The sequence below is a fragment of the Oryctolagus cuniculus genome, chromosome 1 (assembly GCF_051225735.1).
Source record: "Oryctolagus cuniculus isolate XC-2025 breed Fujian yellow rabbit chromosome 1, ASM5122573v1, whole genome shotgun sequence".
Taxonomy (NCBI): Eukaryota; Metazoa; Chordata; class Mammalia; order Lagomorpha; family Leporidae; genus Oryctolagus; species Oryctolagus cuniculus.
Genome location: NC_142867.1, coordinates 59,981,067 through 59,999,889, shown reverse-complemented (window position 1 = coordinate 59,999,889; position 18,823 = coordinate 59,981,067). Strand labels below are relative to the sequence as shown.

The window sequence follows — 18,823 nt, the reverse complement described above, 5'->3', positions numbered from 1 at the left end:
TATTGGGTGTGGCTGGGTCTTGGGGCAATCAATGGGTTTGGTTTCACAGTATCAGAGTTCCTTGATTGCTGTGTGAATCATTGCAGACAGCTCAATGTTCACACTGAGAGTGCATAGATCCTTTGTGTGGTTCATGCCCCTCAGTGGGTGAGGTGTGCAGGCACTGTGGGCTCACCCTAGGCAGCTGGATTGCCTTGGCAGAGAGGGGCTAAGGCTGTGAATATACCAGCCTATGTCTCCTCTAACATACCTTCCTCCCTGCTGATGATAGAGTAGATCTACTATGCCCAACTTTGGTGTCACTCTGGACTTATTCCACCCTTGAACCTTGAACACTATCCAGAGTTCCCTAGCCCCAGGATCCACCTCTGGATATGTGTTGAAGGCCTTCCACTAAGCTATAGAGGCATATTTCAAGATAAAAGTCCTCAAAGGAGAAAACCAGCAAGTGATTCCACAGATGCCTACAAACAAATGTAGAGATACAAGAAACATGAACAAGGGAGACAATGTGATTCCCCAAAAGGAACACAACAACACTTCAATATTAGAATGTGAAGACAAAGAGATTGATGAAATACACGAAAAGGAATCCAAAAGAATGATCATAAGATTACTCAAAAACACAGAGAAGCAAATCTATGAGATTGTGGTTCCTCTTTTTCTGATGTTGTTGCCTAGTGACCACCCTCAGAATAAGAGGCTGCCCACAGCCTGGCAACACACACACTATGATATATACATATATCATAGATTTTGTTTGGGGTCCAGGTATGGGTTAACTGAGTCTTCTGTCTCAGAGTACACAAAGTTGCACTCCAGGCCTCAGCTGACCCTTTGAGGCTTTACTGGAAAAGAGATAAATCCAGGCTTGTACACATTGGCCAAATCCAATTCTTTTTGTTGTATAACTGAGGTTCCTGTTGTCTTTCCGGCTATTATCTGGACTTCTCTCAGCTCCTTGGGACTACTTACATTCCACAGCCAAGTATCCCTCTCCATAGGTCCTCTAACAATATGGCAGCTTAGTTACTACAGTCAGCAAGAGAGAAAATTATTTGACTTAAGGAAGGATACATTCTGTCTTTTAGGGGCTTTCATCTGATTTAACTAAGGGGCACCCAGGAAAATCATCCTTTTTGTTAAAACAATATCATTTGTCCAGCATTCTGGCATAGCAGGTAAAGCTGCCACCTGCAGTACTGGCATCCCAGTCAAGACCCAGCTGTTCCTCTTCTGATCCAGCTCTCTGCTATGGCCTGGGTAGAAGATGGCCCAAATCTTTGGGCCCCTGCACCTGTGTGAGAGACTTGGAAGAAGCTCCTGGCTCCTGGCTATGGATTGGTGCATCTCTGGCTGTTGTGGCCAACTGGGGAGTGAGCCAGTGGCTGGAAGACCCATAGAATGGCAAATGTCCTAACAGCACTCTGGCCTCAGAATCAGCCCTTAAGGCATGCGGATCCGGCTGAAATGCCCATGAGAGTATTTCAGGCATGGAAAGCCAAGACACTCTGGGGGAAAAAAAAACCTAAATGAAAGATCTCCACGAGTGAGATCCCAGTGGAAAGAATGGGTCATCAAAGAAGGAGGTACCTTTCTCTGAAGGGAGGAGAGAACTTCCACTTTGACCATGACCTTGTCTAAATATGATCAGATTTAGCAAACTCAAAAGGCTTCCATAGCCTTGGCAGCTCATGACAAGAGCCTAGGGTGATTACTGATGCCATAAACAAGAGTGTCAATTTGTTAAGTCAACAACAGGAGTCACTGTGCACTTACTCCTCATGTAGGATCTTTGTCCTTAGTGTGCTGTACATTGAGATTTAATGCTATAACTAGTACTCAAACAGTATTTTTCATTTTATGTTTCTGTGTGGGAGCAAACTGTTGAAATCTTTACTTACTGTATGCTAAACTGATCTTCTGTATATAAAGAGAATCAAAAATGAATCTTGACATGAATGGAAGGGGAGAGGGAGAGGATAAGGGGAGGGTTGCGGGTTGGAGGGAAGTTATGGGGGGAAGTCATTGTAATCAATATTCTGTACTTTGGAAATTTATATTCATTAAATAAAAGTTAAAAAAAAGAAGTTAAAAAAAGAGAGAAAAGTTAAAAAACTAATTTACTACACACACACACAAAAAAAATAAATAAATCTTTTTTAAAAAGAACAAGTTTATTTTTATAAACACCCCAATTTTCATTTGATGAATGGTGCCAAGTAGTCAATCACATTTTGGAAAAAGATTATTCTAAGGAGACGTGTCCAGTGGAGAAACAGAGGGATGTAAAAAAAAATAAATTTTTTAATTTTGGTGGTCTGGACATAAAACCAGCTGCTTTGAGATTTTTGCATCCTTATTGCTCACGGAAGTTTTATTTCTGGTTGAATATTTACATGAATACATCTGTAGGCTCAACTACAATGTTAGAATGTTCAGCTGAGGAATGTTTTAGAGTTTAGACTCAATGGATAAAGGAAAGAGAAACATGATCTCTAAAGAAGATGGAGCAGGGGCCGGTGCTGTGGCACAGCAGGTTAAAGCCCTGGCCTGAAGTACCAGCATCCCATGTGGGTGCTGGTTCTACTACCGGCTGCTTCTCTTCCAATCCAGCTCTCTGTTATGGGCTGGGAGGGCAGTGGAGGACGACCCAAGTCCTTGTGCCTCTGCACCCATGTGGGAGACCCGGAGGCTCTCTCTCTCTGCCTCTCCTCTCTCTGTAACTACAACTGTTTTTTTGTTTTTGTTTTGTTGGAGGGAGGGAGGGTTGTGAAGGGGAGGGAACTTTTATTTATTGTGTTCACAAACTCCAAATAAATAAATCTTTTTTTAAAAAAAAGCAGCATGGAGCATATATTCGGAAGTGCTGCCAACTCTGACCAGTTCTAATATGGTTTTGAAATGAGGGAGAGTATGGGAGAAAAAAATAAGAGATGATAGAAGAGCATTTTTCAGAGGTGCACTGTGACCCAATTCTTCATATTGAAATTACACATTTAAAATACTGATCAATCAAATAATATTATTAAAGATCATTATTATTAAGATATGTTTGGGAAGATTTTCTTGTTCTTAGGTTGAAGAGTTCAATGAACAAATAAATGAGCAACCTATATAATTTACAGATAAGTCAAAAACAGACTTGCCTCAAGCTTTTAGTAGCAGCACTAGATACTGTATGATATTACAGCAGTATTTTAAAAAATATTTATTTTTCATTTTATTTGAAAGGCAGAGAGAGAAAGAGAGAAACAGAGATATAGATGAGAGAAAAAGGGAGGGAAGAGAGAGAGAGAGAGAGAGAGAGAGAGAGAGAGAGAGAGATGAAGGTTAGAAAGTGAGATCTTCCATATTCCCATAGGCTGGTTTGCTGCCTAAATGCCTGCAACTACCCAGCTGGATGAGACTGAAGCCAGGATCTTCTCACTCCATCCAGGTATCTCACATGGGTGGCAGGGATCCAAATATTTGAACCATCGTCTTCTGCCTCCCAGGTTGGACATTAACGGGATGCTGGATCAGAAGCAAAAGAGCACAGAACCGGCACTCAGAGAATGTGTGTATCCCAAGCAGGATTTTAACTGCTTTGCCAACCACCTGCACCATGTAACTATTTTTAATATTCTTAAGGCATTTCATTTGAATTTAAGATTTTATGTACAATAAATTAGTAAAGGAAAAAATGAAACTACTGGTGTATAAATAAATGTTTTTGTCTAATATAAAAATGTAAAAGTCTGTAATTAAAATTTCACTTGGCTCAAAATAGATTATATATCAGGAATGAAAGCAGTGTGTGTGTTGATGGTGGTGAGAGTAAATATATACAAGGTTGACAGAAAATTATTCTTGAAAGTATAACAAGAGAGGCTAGTTATGGCATGTACACAAAGTTACATCTTGCCCAATGGGTTAATTAAATGAAATAAACTTCATTCACTACCATATAGGTAGAAAAGAAAAATTCAAGCAAAGCAGCAAATCATGAAGTACATAAAAAATAGTAGAGATAAGCCAAAGCTTCTATCCCTAGATGCCAATATGTACACATATCATCAAGACACACCCATGAAGTGGCCAAAGCAGTGCTATTCATAAAAGCCACAAACTGGAAACAACCCAAATGTGTATCCACATTGTAGCATATTGTATAACACTGAAAACAATATCACAGCTACATAAAAATTTTTGATGAAAAATTATACATGTTTACAGCATACAATGTGACATTTCAATGAATGCATACAATGTAAATGATAAAATCAGGAAAACTAATGTCTCCCTATTTTTATTCGTATGTGGCAAGGATGTAGAGAAAAGGGAACCCTTGGACACTGTTGATAGGAATGTAAATTAGTACATCAAGAAAGACAGTAGGGAGGCTCCTTAAAAAAACAAAATTAGAACTACCAGTCCCACTACTGGGTATATATCAAGAGAAATGAAATCCATCTGTTGAAGAAATATTTGCACTCCCATGTTTATTTTAGCACTATTCACAATAGCTAAGAAGTGGAAACAACCTAAATATCCATTGATAAATGGATGATAATGAAAATGTGGTACATATATGTAATGGAATACTATTCAGACATAAGAAATATATCATTTAGAAAACCTGATGGAACTGGAGGTCATTATGTTCAGTGAAATAAACCACGCATAGAAAGACAAGTACTGCATTATTTCACATTGGACTTTAAAAAGCATTGAAGATAAAAGTATCATTGTGGTTACAAGAGGCTGAGAAAGGAAAGGGAATGGGGAAAGATTGAGTGATGAGTATTAAGTTATAACCAGATAAGTGTAAAAAGTTCTGGGGTTATTTGAACAACAGTGTTACTAAATAGACAATGTTAATGTACTCTGTATTTCTCTACTAAAAGAAAAAACTAAGATAAGACTTTAACAGTTTTCACCATAAAGAAATGTTAATGTTTTACAACAGAAATATTTATTCTGACTGAACATTAACAATGTGTACACATCTCAGATCAGCACAAAATACTCCAGAAATATGTACAATTTATATGTGGTTTTTAAAAAAGCAATAACAAAAGGAACTTGAAGCTGGTTCATGAATTTAGAAAAAAATTATAATTTTTAAAAAGTTTTATTTATTTAAAAGGCAGTGTGGTAGAAAGAGGGAGAGATAGAAGGATGGGAACAGAGAGCGAGAGAGGGAGATTCCATCTATCTGCTGGTTCACTTTCAAATAGCTGCAATGTCCATGACTAGGCCAGTCTGATTCAGGGCTTCCAGCATGGTCTCCCACATGTGTTTCAGGGATCCAACTACTTGGGCCATCGTCTGTCACCTTCCCAAGCACATCACCAGGAAGTTGTATCAAAAGTAGGAAAGCCAGGACACAAACCAGCACTCTGATGTTGAATGTGGGCATATCAAGCAGTGGCTTTACCCACTTCGCCACATCCCCACCCCAAAATCTTTTTGGTTGTGTGGTTTATCAGACCTCTCAGAGATTCAGATAGGTGGAAGACACTCCATGAAAGAAGGATGAGATCTTTAAAAAAAAGGGGGGGGGGCGGTCTGTGGCACAGCAGATTAAAGCCCTGGCCTGAGGCACCAGCATCCCATATGGTTCTAGTCCCGGCTGCTCCTCTTCCGATCCAGCTCTCTGCTGTGGCCTGGGAAAGTAGTAGAAGATGGCCCAAGTCCTTGGGCCTCTGCACCCGCATGGGAGACTTGGAAGAAGCTCCTGGCTCCTGGCTTCAGATCGGTGCAGCTCCAGCTGTTGCGGCCATCTGGGGCGTGAACCAGCGGATGGAAGACCTCTCTCTCTGTCTCTACCTTTCTCTGTAACTCTTTCAAATAAATAAACTATATCTTTAAAAAAAAAAAAAAAAAGAAGGACAAGAACATCTGTGCTCAGCAAAAGTACACAGTGGAACATCATGCAGTTTTGGATCTCCTCTTTGCCCTATGAGTTTTTTTTTTTTTTTTTTTTTTTTTTTTTTATTTGAAAGAGTTACACAGAGAGAGAAGGAGAGGCAGAGAGAGATAGAGAGAGAGAGAGGTCTTCCATCCTCTGGTTCATTCCCCAGTTGGCCGCAATGGCCGGAGCTGCGCGGATCTGAACCCAGGAGCCAGGAGTTTCTTCCAGGTCTACCACGCGGGTGCAGGGGCCCAAGGACTTGGGCCATCCTCTACTGCTTTCCCAGGTCACATCAGAGAGCTGGATTGGAAGTGGAGCAGCCGGGACTCGAACCTGCACCAATATGGGATGCCAGCACTGCAGGCAGTGGCCTCACCTGCTACACCATAGTGCCGGCCTCTTGCCCTATGAGTTTGTGTATAGTGCTAAACAAAACTGAATGCAACTTTTACCTTTCCCCTGATCTACCACAACAACCTTACTTTAAAAGGTGACTGCTACTACTGTTTCCCTAGAACTGCCGAAAAATACATTAAGGACATTTTTTAGGGGAGAAAACACATTTAAGTACTTATAGGAGCAGCTTGGTTTGCAGGCATCCCGAATAGTGGAAGGTAAATAGGGTTATTTCAAGATTTTGAAATCCTTTTGTTTCCTTTGATTGGTCTCCAGGTTACTATAAATTTTGATGGCAGGCTAACTACAAAAATGGTTATCTCTTTAAATCAGGCTATTTTATAGTGAACTTAATTGCCATGGTGCACTGAACAGACTATGACTAAATGTACTCAGATAATGTGGAACTACCTTTATTGCCTGAACTTTGAGCCATTTGATTTTGATCAGTCCAGTTCATGGAAACTCTGATCAAGGAATGTTCTTAAGATTCTAAGTAATTTTTTTGCCCAGGACTCAACATAAAACATACACAGATTCCTTTTCATCAGCTGGTTTTTTTTTATATATAAAAGAGGGAAAAAGAAAACACAAAAGTGAAACCAGGTTTTCATTTCCTGCCTATTCTGAGGATAAATTCAGTCCCCTTTTTCACATAGGGAGCCACATCTTGGGCTAGAGCTGTGAGTCAGCAGCCTGCCAATCTCAGGAAGGAACCTGCTCTATTAGGTCTCTCTGGAGCAACCTGAAGACAGACATTTAGCCTGGAGGAGATAGGTAGGTGATGAACAAAGTTGGAGGTAGGGTAGACAAAGAGATACAAAGGCCCACAGAGAGACTAAAATAGAAAGAGAAATTAATGGAAATAGAGGCATTCTAAATGGAGATTCAGATGCAAAGAACACAAATATGAATGTGGTATCATTGTTTGAAAACAAAGCTACAAACTGGGAGGAGTATATAATCTAAACAAGTAGTTTGGTGAACTTCATTATCAAATATAAACAAGTCAGGACATTTATTCAAAACAGTTGCAGCAAGAACAGGAGGAGGACTGTTGTAATAGACAAGCAATCACAAAATAAGAGCATCAGGGACCTCAAAGACAGCAGAGGAGATTTTTTTTTTTTTCCATAGAGGAAGGACCCAGGAGGCAGGGGGATGGCTCTGTATGGAAAGAATGGGATAATCAGGGAATGTTTTCTTTGAGGTCAGCAAACATTTAGGACAGGTCATTAAGGAGGAGTTGTAGCTAGTTTAGAAGGAGGGTAAGCCAAAGTTCAGAACACTGGAAAAAAGGAGAAGTTTATATTTGGTTAACTTAACAAGCTCTTTGTTTCTATTGATCAATGAGGATAAAACATTAAGCCAATTGTTTATAAGACAAAGCATGGGAACTGAAAATATCTGTATCTTACCTGTCATAAATTAAAAACAGAGACATGAGTCTTCCCTAAGTCACATAGAAAAGAGTTGTTCCCTATAGTAAACCATTTTTTCACATGCAAAAAGGCCATATCAAAGGCTTAGGTAAATTTAGCATTGTTAACATGGCTCGTGAGAGTAGCAGGTATTATTGCAAGCACAGAAAAGAAACCTACTAAGTAGAACTGGAAGATTAACAGAAGTCTTCACAAATGAAAAGAAAGCTGACCTGGGTCAAGAATATGGAACCCCATTCAAAGAAGGTGGTAAAAGGCTCATGTGAAGTAATATGCAGAGTAAAGATACACTTTCAGGAGGTAAGACAACAGAGGGTGGCTTCTTTTTAAAATTTGTGTTTATCATTTATTTGAAATACAGGGTTACAAAGAGACAGAGTAACAGACAAAGAGATCATCCAACCACAGGTTCACACCCCCTCCATGCCTCCCAAATTGGTACAACTGTCAGGGCTGGGCAAGACCAAATCCAAGATCCAAAATTCTACCAGAGTCTTATATTTAGATTGCAGGGACACAAGCACTTGGGCTATCTTCTACTTCCTTCCTAGGTGCATTAGCAGGGAGCTGGATCAGAAGCAGAGAGATGGGCTCCAACTGGTGCTCTGATACAGGACACCAGTGTTGCAGATGGAGGCTTAATCGCTGTGCCAAAATGCTGGCCCTAGAGGGTAGCTTCTAAGGGAAAATGTGAGCAAGATGGTAGGAAAGGGCAAAAGAATGATTAGGGAAGGAATCAGACAGATAGGCTACTGCCAGATAATGAGAGGTGTTGAATGCCAGAACTAAGTAGCTTTGAATTAAAAATCAATACAGAGTATTGTGTTTAGTGAAAACAGTCAGACACGTAAAACAAATACTATTTGTTTGCCATCATATGTGAAAGCTAAAACAAATCAATCTGAACAGAAACACTAAGTACTAGAGGCTGGGTAGGAGATTAGATAATGGATAACAGTTTACCGTTAGAGGAATAATTTTCTAGTATTACTCAGCACAATGGGGTGTTTTCTCAGCAAATACAAATACAAATACAAAAAGGGGCTTTTCAGGTGGTGGCCAGTACTCCTCAGGGATCTCCATTGCTTGCCTCAGCTCTGCTTCCCTTCTCCTCACTGCCTCTTCCTGTCTCTGCCTACCTTCTGACAGCAAGTCTCTCAGTCCCTGCAGGGCCTGTTGTGCCTGCATCTGCTTTTGGTTTATTAGCTCCACAGGAGACTGCTCTGACTCTGAAAGACCAGACTGTGACAGTTCCAGCAGTTTCTCCAGGGCCCTTTTCTCCCATGGATGTTGTACCTGGGATTTCAGCTTCTGGAGGTCCTCTTCATCAAGGTGTTGCAAGGCCTGGGCACAGGTCACACCTAAGTGTTCCTGCAGCTTTGGCAACCAGTCCTCAACAGCCAGTCCAGCTTCTCTCAGCATCTCTTGGAGATCTTGCTTCCTTCCATCTCTGAGCAGATGTTCATCATGGGCGTGTCCTGCTGTGGCCATGGCTGTGTGGAAAACAGGAATTCAGTTAGCCTGACTGCTTCCTGACTCTAGGCGGTATCAGTCTCATGACCAATGGAGCAGGTATAGAAAAGATAATTCCCTAAGTGTTCCAACACAGATTTTTTGCTAACATTTTTTTAAGTGCAAGTTACCATTCTGGATGTTCACAAAATGCATTTTTTTTTTGAATTGCCATAATGAATTGCTGCTTAGCCTGAGTTTGGCACTCATTTCACAGAATCAGTTCCATAGAGACTGTTACGCTTTGAAATGAAATTTCAAAATGTGTATGAGTTTGAAAGCTTGATGTTTCCTTTTCTTTTTCTTTCTTTCTTTTTTTTTTTTTTAATTTATTTGATAGAGTTATAGACAGAGATAGTTGGTTCACTCCCCTAATGGCTGCTATGGCCGGCGCTGTGCCGATCCGAAGCCAAGAGCCAGGTGCCTCCTCCTGGTCTCCCATGCAGGTGCAGGGGCCCAAGCACTTGGGCCATCCTCCACTGCCCTCCCGGGCCACAGCAGAGAGCTGGACTGGAAGAGGAGCAACCAGGAGTAGAACGCGGTGCCCGGGCCGGCGCTGTGGCTCAATAGACTAATCCTCCGCCTGCGGCGCCAGCACCTGGGATTCTAGTTTCAGTCCGGGTGCCGGATTCTGTCCTGGTTGCCCCTCTTCTGGGCCAGCTCTCTGCTGTGGCCCGGGAGTGCAGTGGAGGATGGCCTAAGTCCTTGGGCCCTGCACCCACATGGGAGACCAGGAGAAGCACCTGGCTCCTGGCTTCGGATCAGTGCAGAGCTCTGGCCGTGGTGGCCATTGGAGGGTGAACCAATGGTAAAAGGAAGACCTTTGGCCAGCGCCGTGGCTCAGTAGGCTAATCCTCCCCCTTGCAGTGCCGGCACACCGGGTTCTAGTCCCGGTTGGGGCGCCGGATTCTGTCCCGGTTGCCCCTCTTCCAGGCCAGCTCTCTGCTGTGCCCAGGGAGTGCAGTGAAGGATGGCCCAAGTGCTTGGCCCTGCACCTCATGGGAGACCAGGATAAGCACCTGGCTCCTACCTTCAGATCAGTGCAGCGCTCTGGCTGCGGTGGCCATTGGAGGGTGAACCAATGGCAAAAGGAAGACCTTTCTCTCTGTCTCTCTCTCTCTCACTGTCCACTCTGCCTGTCAAAAATTAAAAAAAAAAAAAAAGAATGCGGTGCCCATATGGGATGCTGGCACTGCAGCCAACACCTTGATGTTTATTTTTCAAGCAGGAAAAGCCTGTGTTTTGGTTTATTACTACCTCTCTATCAATTTTTGTTAGAGAGTTTCATGATTTTTTCTTGACCTTTTATATGCATCATTTTTGTTCATTTTCCCTCTGAATTTGATTTTTCTTTTTAAAATTCAAAACAGAGTGACAGAGTGAGAGGGAGAGACAGAGAACAGAGTTTCTACTTGCTGCTTCACTCTCTAATTGCCTGCTATGGCAGACTGAAGCCTAAGATCCAGGTACTCCATCTGAATCTCTCATGTGGCTGGCAAGAACCCTAGCTCTTGGGCCATAATATCCTCCCTCCAAAGTGCACTAGCAGTGAGCTGTATCAGAGGTAGTGGAGCTGGTACTCTGATATGGGAGGTAGGCTTTCCAAACAACAGCTTATCTTACTGTGCCACAACATCTGCCCCACTTCTTATACTTTCTCTTTCCTTAATATTTGTTACATGAAAAACTATTTATTGATGTCATGTACATCTCTGTATGTAGACTCAAACATTCATCAGTACCCAATATCTCATCAGTGTTATGGTTTCTCCTTCAACTTTCTTCTTCTTTTTTTAAAGATTTATTTATTTATTTGAGAGGCAGAGTTACAGAGAGAGAGAAAGAGGGAGAGGGAGAGACACAGAGAGAGGTCTTCCATCTGCTGGTTTATTCCCCAAATAGTCCCAATGGCCAGAGTGTCAGTCACTTGTCCAGTAAAGTGTGTATATTAGCTTCAAAAGTCTCCAGGCTTTGTCATTCCATTAATTGTTCCCAACGTTCCAAACATATTTTGTTAACTTTTTTTATATGTAAAACATCATTCAGTGTGTTAACATGGATTGATTTTTAAGTTGCCAGAGTGATTTGTGATTTAGTCAGGATATTGGCAGTTTTTATTATACAGAATTAATTCTACAGAGAGTATTGAACTGGTAAGTTTAAAAATATGAAATTGAAAGCTTGTTGTTTATTTTTGAAAGAACAATGTGTCCATGAAACATTCATTGACTGGTCCCATTTCTTCCCCTTTGGCACCTTTGTTCTTTTTCCTTTAAGTTATCATTCCTGTTCATTTTTATTCAAAAATAGAGAGGCAGAGATAGATAAAGACACACAGAGATAGATATATAGATAGATAACAGATAGATAGACGGATATCTTTCATTTGCTGGTTCACTCCCCAAATGCCCACAACAGCTGGGGCTGTGACAGGCTGAGGCTAGGAGCCTGAAATATTTCACACTACATAGAAACTCAGGTGATTCAATCAAGTTACCCCTCCAAACAAATACTTATATTTTATCTTCATTACAATCACTGAAGTTGGTTTTATATGTGCCGACAACTATAGTTACAACATTTAGTAGTGAGAAGCATTCTGAATTTTTTCCAGAGAGACAGATGATGTAGCCTTTGTTTCAGAGTACCTGACATGAATGAATTACTCTCTGCTTTTTTTCTTTCTTTCTTTCTTTCTTTTTTTTTTTTTTTTTTTGCCAAGTAGAGTTATAGACAGTGAGAGAGACAGAGAGAAAGGTCTTCCTTCCATTAGTTCACCCCCAAAATGGCTGCTAGGGCCGGAGTTATGTCGATCCGAAGCCAAGAGCCAGGTGCTTCTTCCTGGTCTCCCATGTGGGTGAAGGGACCCAAGCACCTGGGCCATCTTCCACTGCCCTCCCTGGCCACAGCAGAGAGCTGGACTGGAAGCGGAGCAACTGGGACTAGAACCTTGCGCCCATATGGGATGCTGGTGCTGCAGGCAGAGAATTAACCAAGTGAACCCTGGCGTTGGCCCTCTCTGCTTTTTAATGTTCCAGCTAAACATTTCATGGCCTTATGAAGGCCAGTTGCTGACGTTTTGAATATTTTCCACTTTCAGTCCTTAAAGGCAGGTCACCTGTGTGATGACTTTGCCATCTCTGAGAGTGTCATGGCCTGCTACCTATCCTGCTTATTCACAAACACCACTGAAATGGAATTTCTCAGCTCTTTTCAGCCAACATAGGAACTAATTCTGATTTGGAAATTGCAGGTCACTCTCAGTCACAACTGTGTACCACGTAAATGACTGCATTATGTTTGAATAATATCTCCAGTGTGGCATGACTCTTGTTTGTCCTAAATCCCAGACTTGGAATTTAAGGTTTTTCTATGTCACTATCTCTATATTAAATCCAATGGTAGGAATAGTAGTAACTGCTTCTCCAATCTATGATCTGTACAAAATTGTGGTTTTTTTCCTGCTCCAACAAGTCCTAAAATTAAAACCTTCATTTCCCAAGTTCCAAAGAGACTAGAAAAAAAAAAAATAACTGAGAAAGATCACGTATGATGAACCACCTGCCTGTCCTCCCTAACCCTCAGAGACAGCCTGTGGCCTCAGTAATATCCCCTATTCCAACTTGGCTGCCTCCACCTCTTTTTATTTTGCACTTGACTTGTGGCTCTGAGGTGTTTTACATACGAACCTGGTGCCCCAGAAACTTCCATGATGGACTCATTGAGGGGGCTGGAGAAAACATTTAAAAATTCTTAGTTCTTTTTTTTTTTTTAAAGGAAATTATACAACTCATTATCATTACCTATAGTAACCCTACTGCGTAATAGAACACCAGAATGTCTTAGTCCTGTCTATCTATAACTTAGTATCTGTTAAATAACCTTTCCCCCACTCAGCTCTCTACCCCTGGTAACCACCATTATACTGTAAACTTCTACAGTATTCACTTTCCTAGTTTCTATAACTGAGTGAGATTATGCAGCATTTGCCTTTCTTTACTTAGCTTCTTTCATTTCACAAAATGTCTAAAGCAAACATTGAAAGTGGAGAAATTGATACTCTAAAATCATTTCAGGAAATAATTAGTCTCGAAGTTACTGATAAAATAAACTAATAAAAGTTCTTAATTATGAATAGTACTTTAAGATTACAACACAATCTAGTGTCCATATTTTTTTAAAAAGGATTTATTTGATTAATTATTTTGAAAGACAGAGTGACAGAGACTCTTCCATCCACTGATTACTTCCCAACCGGCTGCAGCACTCAGGGCCACAGCCAGCAGCCAGAAACTTCATCCAGTTCTTCCACATTGACTGCAAGAACCCAAGTACTTGAACCATCTGCTGCTTCCCAGGCTCATTAGCAGGCATCTGTATTGGAGACAGAGTAGTCCACTCTTGAATTTGCACTCTAATTTGGAATGCAGGCATCCCACATATGGCTTAACACACTGCATCACAATGCCAGCCCCTAGGTCCGTATTCAAATATTTCACCCATTGTTATTTTATCTCTAATGATGATAAAAAATTCTTTTAACTTGGACAAAAAGGAATTGTGCATTTGGTCAGAGAAATACCAAGTGTTTGGGCATTGTTGGTGGCTAGCTGGGGAGAAGGAAGAAGAAAGGTGGGGACCTGTGGTGAGGTAACAAAGATACATACTACCTCAGTGTAGGGATCAGCCTAAGGCACAGACATAGTCTTCACCAGCCAGAATTCCCCGTTAGAGTGTATTAAAACAGAAAGAATCAAATTGCAGTAATTACTTGCTTTTCAAACATCTTCCTCCTTTTGTTTGCCTATCACATCATTCCTAACCCAATATTTCCATTTCTCAGGCTGTAAACAGTCATCTTTGACTTTAATATTTTAAAATCAGACATTATATTTTCAAAAATTTTCAGCCAATTTAAACATATAGTCTGAACACAATTATGTGTATTATATAAAAACATTATGTAAGAGTCACATCAGTGAATATGAAGAGTTACAGGGGTACATCCTTACATGAAACAGTGCATTAACAATTGAAAACCATCAGAATCATATTTGCTAGAACTCTACACTAAGTAAATGCAAAGATTTTATGAGTTTTTTCTTTCAAGGATTTCAGAATTGTTTATCAATACATGAGGATTTAACAAAGGTTAAAGAACAAAGATTTCAGAGAACACATGACAAAAATGTTTTAAAATGTCACTTTGCAGACATTACAACTCACAGGAACCAACAGAGCAAACCCAGAACTTAGGGAAGAATCTAATTTCTAGAATGATAATACTCTAAATTATAGAACTCAAAATGTCAAGTGGAACTAAAATATTAAAAGGCATGTTAAGAAACAAGATATGGCCCATCTACAGAAAAAATGGTAAAAACTGTTTTTGAGAAAGCAATTAAATGGTTTTATAAGGCAAGTAATTTGAATCAACTGGGTTAAATATGCTCAAAGAGCTAAAAGAAATCATGGAGAAAAAAATTATAGTTGAGGTAGCGATGTCTCTTTAAATAATAACTACCAATAAAGACCTTAAAAATTATAAGAAGCACTCAAACAGAAATTCCAGAGCTGGAACCTATAATAGCTGAAAGGAAGTATTCATTAATAGTTCCCACACCAAAGCTGAACCTGTAGAAGAAGGACTCAGATCTTTAATATAGGACAGTTTAACATGCCTAGTCAGCAGAGCAGAATCTCAAAAGAATAAAGAAAAAATGAAGAGAGACCATGAGACTTATGGGTAAGCATCAATTCTACCAAAATATACACAATGAGAGTTCCAGAAGCAGAATGAGAAGAGAGGGCCTAAAAGGAATCTTCAAAAAATAAAAATTAAATTTAGTTCACATTCAAAGAGCTCAACAGACTTCAAGAAGGAAACAAAATAAGAGATATACACTAGGGCCAGCACTGTGGCACAGGGGTAAAGCGCCGCCTGCAGTGCTGGCATCTCCTATGGGCACTGGTTCTAGTCCTGGCTGCTCTACTTCCGATCCAGCTCTCTGCTGTGGCCTGGGAAAGCAGTAGAAGATGGCCCAAGTCCTTGGGCCCCTGCACCTGCGTGGGAGACCTGGAGGAGGGTCCTGGATCCTGGCTTCGGATTGGCACAGCTCCGGCTGTTGCAGCCAATTGGGGAGTGAACCATCGGATGGAAGACCTCTCTCTCTCTCTCTCTCTCTGCCTCTCTTCTCTGTGTAACTCTGACTTTCAAATAAATAAATAAATCTTTTTTTAAAAAAAGAGAGATATACACCAAGACACATTTTAATCAAATTTTGAAAAAGCAAAGAGACTCTTGAATGCAGCAAGAGAAAGGGCAGTTTTACAAGGAAGTCCCAATGACAGTGAGAGTTCATTTCTTAACAGAAACCATGGAGGGAAAACAACATCAACCAATATCTGGCTTAACCACCTTTCAAAAATAAAAGGGAAATCATGACATGGCAAGATAAACAAATGCTGGCCAGTGCCGCAGCTCACTAGGCTAATCCTCCGCCTGCAGCACTGCCACCCTGTGTTCTAGTACCGGTTGGGGCGCCAGGTTCTGTCCCGGTTGTTCCTCTTCCAGTCCAGCTCTCTGCTGTGGCCTGGGAAGGCAGCGGAGGATGGCCCAAGTGCTTGGGCCTAGCACCCGCATGGGAGACCTGGAGGAGGCACCTGGCTCCTGGCTTTGGATCGGCGCAGCACGCCGGCCGCAACGCGCTGGCCGTAGTGGCCACTTGTGGGGTGAACCAATGGCAAAAGGAAGACCTTTCTCTCTGTCTCTCTCTCACTGTCTAACTCTGCCTGTCAAAAAATAAACAAATAAAAATTAAAAAATAAAAAAGATAAACAAATGCTAAAGTACTTATTACTAGTAGACCAGCCTTATAAAAAAAGCTAAAGTGGTATACCCGATGTGAAGTCCAGAGAGGAGAAAGATCGGTGAAACTTCTAAGTAGTATCATGAAATCTCAGGAGAAAAATGGAGTTGGACTCCTCAGTACATTGCCTTAGTCCAGTGTCCTTCCCAGCCCAGAGTCAGGACATCACATTCAAAAGAGCACAGGCTTTAGTATCAGAGTCTTTAGAGACTAACTGTTAGGTTCTCCTGGGGAATATGTTCAGGATGGTACGGGTGACTGGTGGTCAGGGGCAGGTGAAGAATTTTCCAGGTATAAAACACACCTGGAACAGACACTGGGCATAGCAGAGTAGTGCCAGCCTAGAACACATGGGACCAAGGCCAAGCTGTTTGTTTTGGTTCAACTGAGTTTATTAACTCCACCTCACTTTTCTAAGGAATGCATTTGCAAGACAAAACCATTCTTTCTTTAAAAAATTAATTAATTTAAAATTTATTAAATCATTCTATTTAAATTTATTATTTATTATATTAATTTATTAAATGAATATGAGGCTGGCGCCGTGGCTCACTAGGCTAATCCTCCGCCTTGCAGCGCTGGCACACTGGGTTCTAGTCCCAGTCGGGGCGCCAGATTCGGTCCCGGTTGCCCCTCTTCCAGGCCAGCTCTCTGCTGTGGCCAGGGAAGTGCAGTGGAGGATGGCCCAAGTCCTTGGGCCCTGCACCCCATGGGAGACCAGGAGAAGCACCTGGCTCCTGCCTTCGGATCAGTGTGGTGCGCCGGCTGCAGCGTGTCGGCCACGACGGCCATTGGAGGGTGAACCAACGGCAAAGGAAGACCTTTCTCTCTGTCTCTCTCTCTCACTGTCCACTCTGTCAAAAAAATAAAAAAAAATAAAATAAATGAATATGAAACTAATTAATTTCATTTAAAAATTAATTAAAATTATTAGAAAGGTGGAGATATAGAGAGAGCTAAAGAGAGAGAGAGAGAGAGAGAGAGAGAGAGATGTTTGCCACCCACTAGTTCATTTCCTAAATGCCCACAACAGCAGGACTGAGCCAGGCCAAAATCAAGAGCCTAGACCTCCATTTGGGTCTCCCAGTGTGTAGACAGGATATGTGTTTTTTTTGGATGGAAAGCAGCACTGTAACTTGAACTCAGGTATTCCAATATGGGATAGAGGTAGCCCAGATGGCATTTTAACCACCACACCAAACATCTGCCATAAGGTTTCCTTCATTGACCCCTCCTCTCCTATCCCCAATTTCATGACCACCTGGGAAAATATCTGTGTCATGCTCTGTTCATCTGCTATATTCTTCTCTTTTCTCATCCACCATTTTCCTGTTTCTCATTATTTCTAGTGAGTTTCCTATTAACAACAATCTATCATGCTTCTCTCTCTGCTGATCTCAACAACATTGTGGGCCACTGCTCCCTTTCTCACCTGCTGGTCATTTCTTCAATGCCTGCTGCTCTTACTTCTTGAGGATGTTGTGCTCTTGCTGCATGTGCTCGGAAGAGGAGAATTTTTTGTAACCCTTATTTTCTTTTTGCCCTGTTTCTTTATTCCACAACCCCATTGTTGAAATACTTTTGGATGTAGTATATTTATGAAGTTGAAGGATGTTGCAGATTGATTTCTCCTGAAGCAAATGACAAAATGTTGTCGGGTGCAAGCTGGTTATTAGAGAGCAACATCTGTGAAAGCAGAGCCAAGAGAGGGATTTGGGAGAGGAAAAAACTGAACTGTGGTGCAAGCTCATAAAACTTCTTGAACCAGATAGGGATCTCCAGATTGAGTGCAGCCCATCAAAGTGGCCTGGGCCATGGTCAAATTCCTGGATCTTTACATTCTATATCATTCAGTCACTTAATATAGGTGGTTCTGGGAAGAGTATGATTTAAGCGAAGCAGCTTCCTATATTCGAGGCAAATTTACAAGCTCTGACAACTGAAGACTGGCTGTTGAGTTTATTTCCCTCCCTGGGTAACATGTCCTTCCTTGACAGAGAATCCAGGAGTCACATTTTTGCATCTACCACAATGAAGCTGGTATAATCACAATATAAAAAAGCACAATATGAACATGCTTGTTCCTACAGTCCAAAGGAAGACAGCAAAGATAATTAAACTGTTAAGGAGGTTTTTTTGCCTCGAAAATATGCTCTATTCCTTATCTATTCCGATGTAATAAATGTGAATCCTTTTTTAAAAATTTGCTTATTTATTTGAAAGGCAGAGAGAGAAAGAGAGAGAGAGAATCTTCCATCTGTTGATTCCCTCACCAAATAGCTACAACGGGCTGGGCCAGGCTGAAGCCACGAGTCAGGACCCAGGAATTCCATCTGGGTCTCCCATGTGGGTTCCAGGGGCTGAAATACTTGGGCCATCCTCTGCTGTTTTCTCGAGCACGTTACCAGAGAACTGGATGGGAAGTGAAGCAGCTGAAACTTTAACTGGTGCTTATGTGTAATGCTGACACTGTAGGTGGCATCTTAACCAGCTATGCGACAATGCTGGCTCCTGAATGCAAATCCTTCATAATGTTAACAATAATAGTGACACTGGATTATATTAGACAACATTGCCAAGGGACCCAAAAGTGCTTTAATTCTGTGTTGGCTTAGAAAACATTTTGCCTTTCATTCCTAACTTCCTTTCTGAAATTTACATTTCAAAATCTTTTTTAAAAATTCCTATTCAGAGAAAGTAAAAGA

At 41.2% G+C, this 18,823-nt stretch overlaps 1 pseudogene; it reads right to left on the bottom strand.

Moving 5' to 3' along the window:
- Window positions 1-12,014: 12,014 nt before the first annotated feature.
- Window positions 12,015-18,823, bottom strand: part of LOC138846009 (ADP-ribosylation factor-like protein 1 pseudogene) — a 27,752-nt pseudogene continuing 20,943 nt past the window's right edge.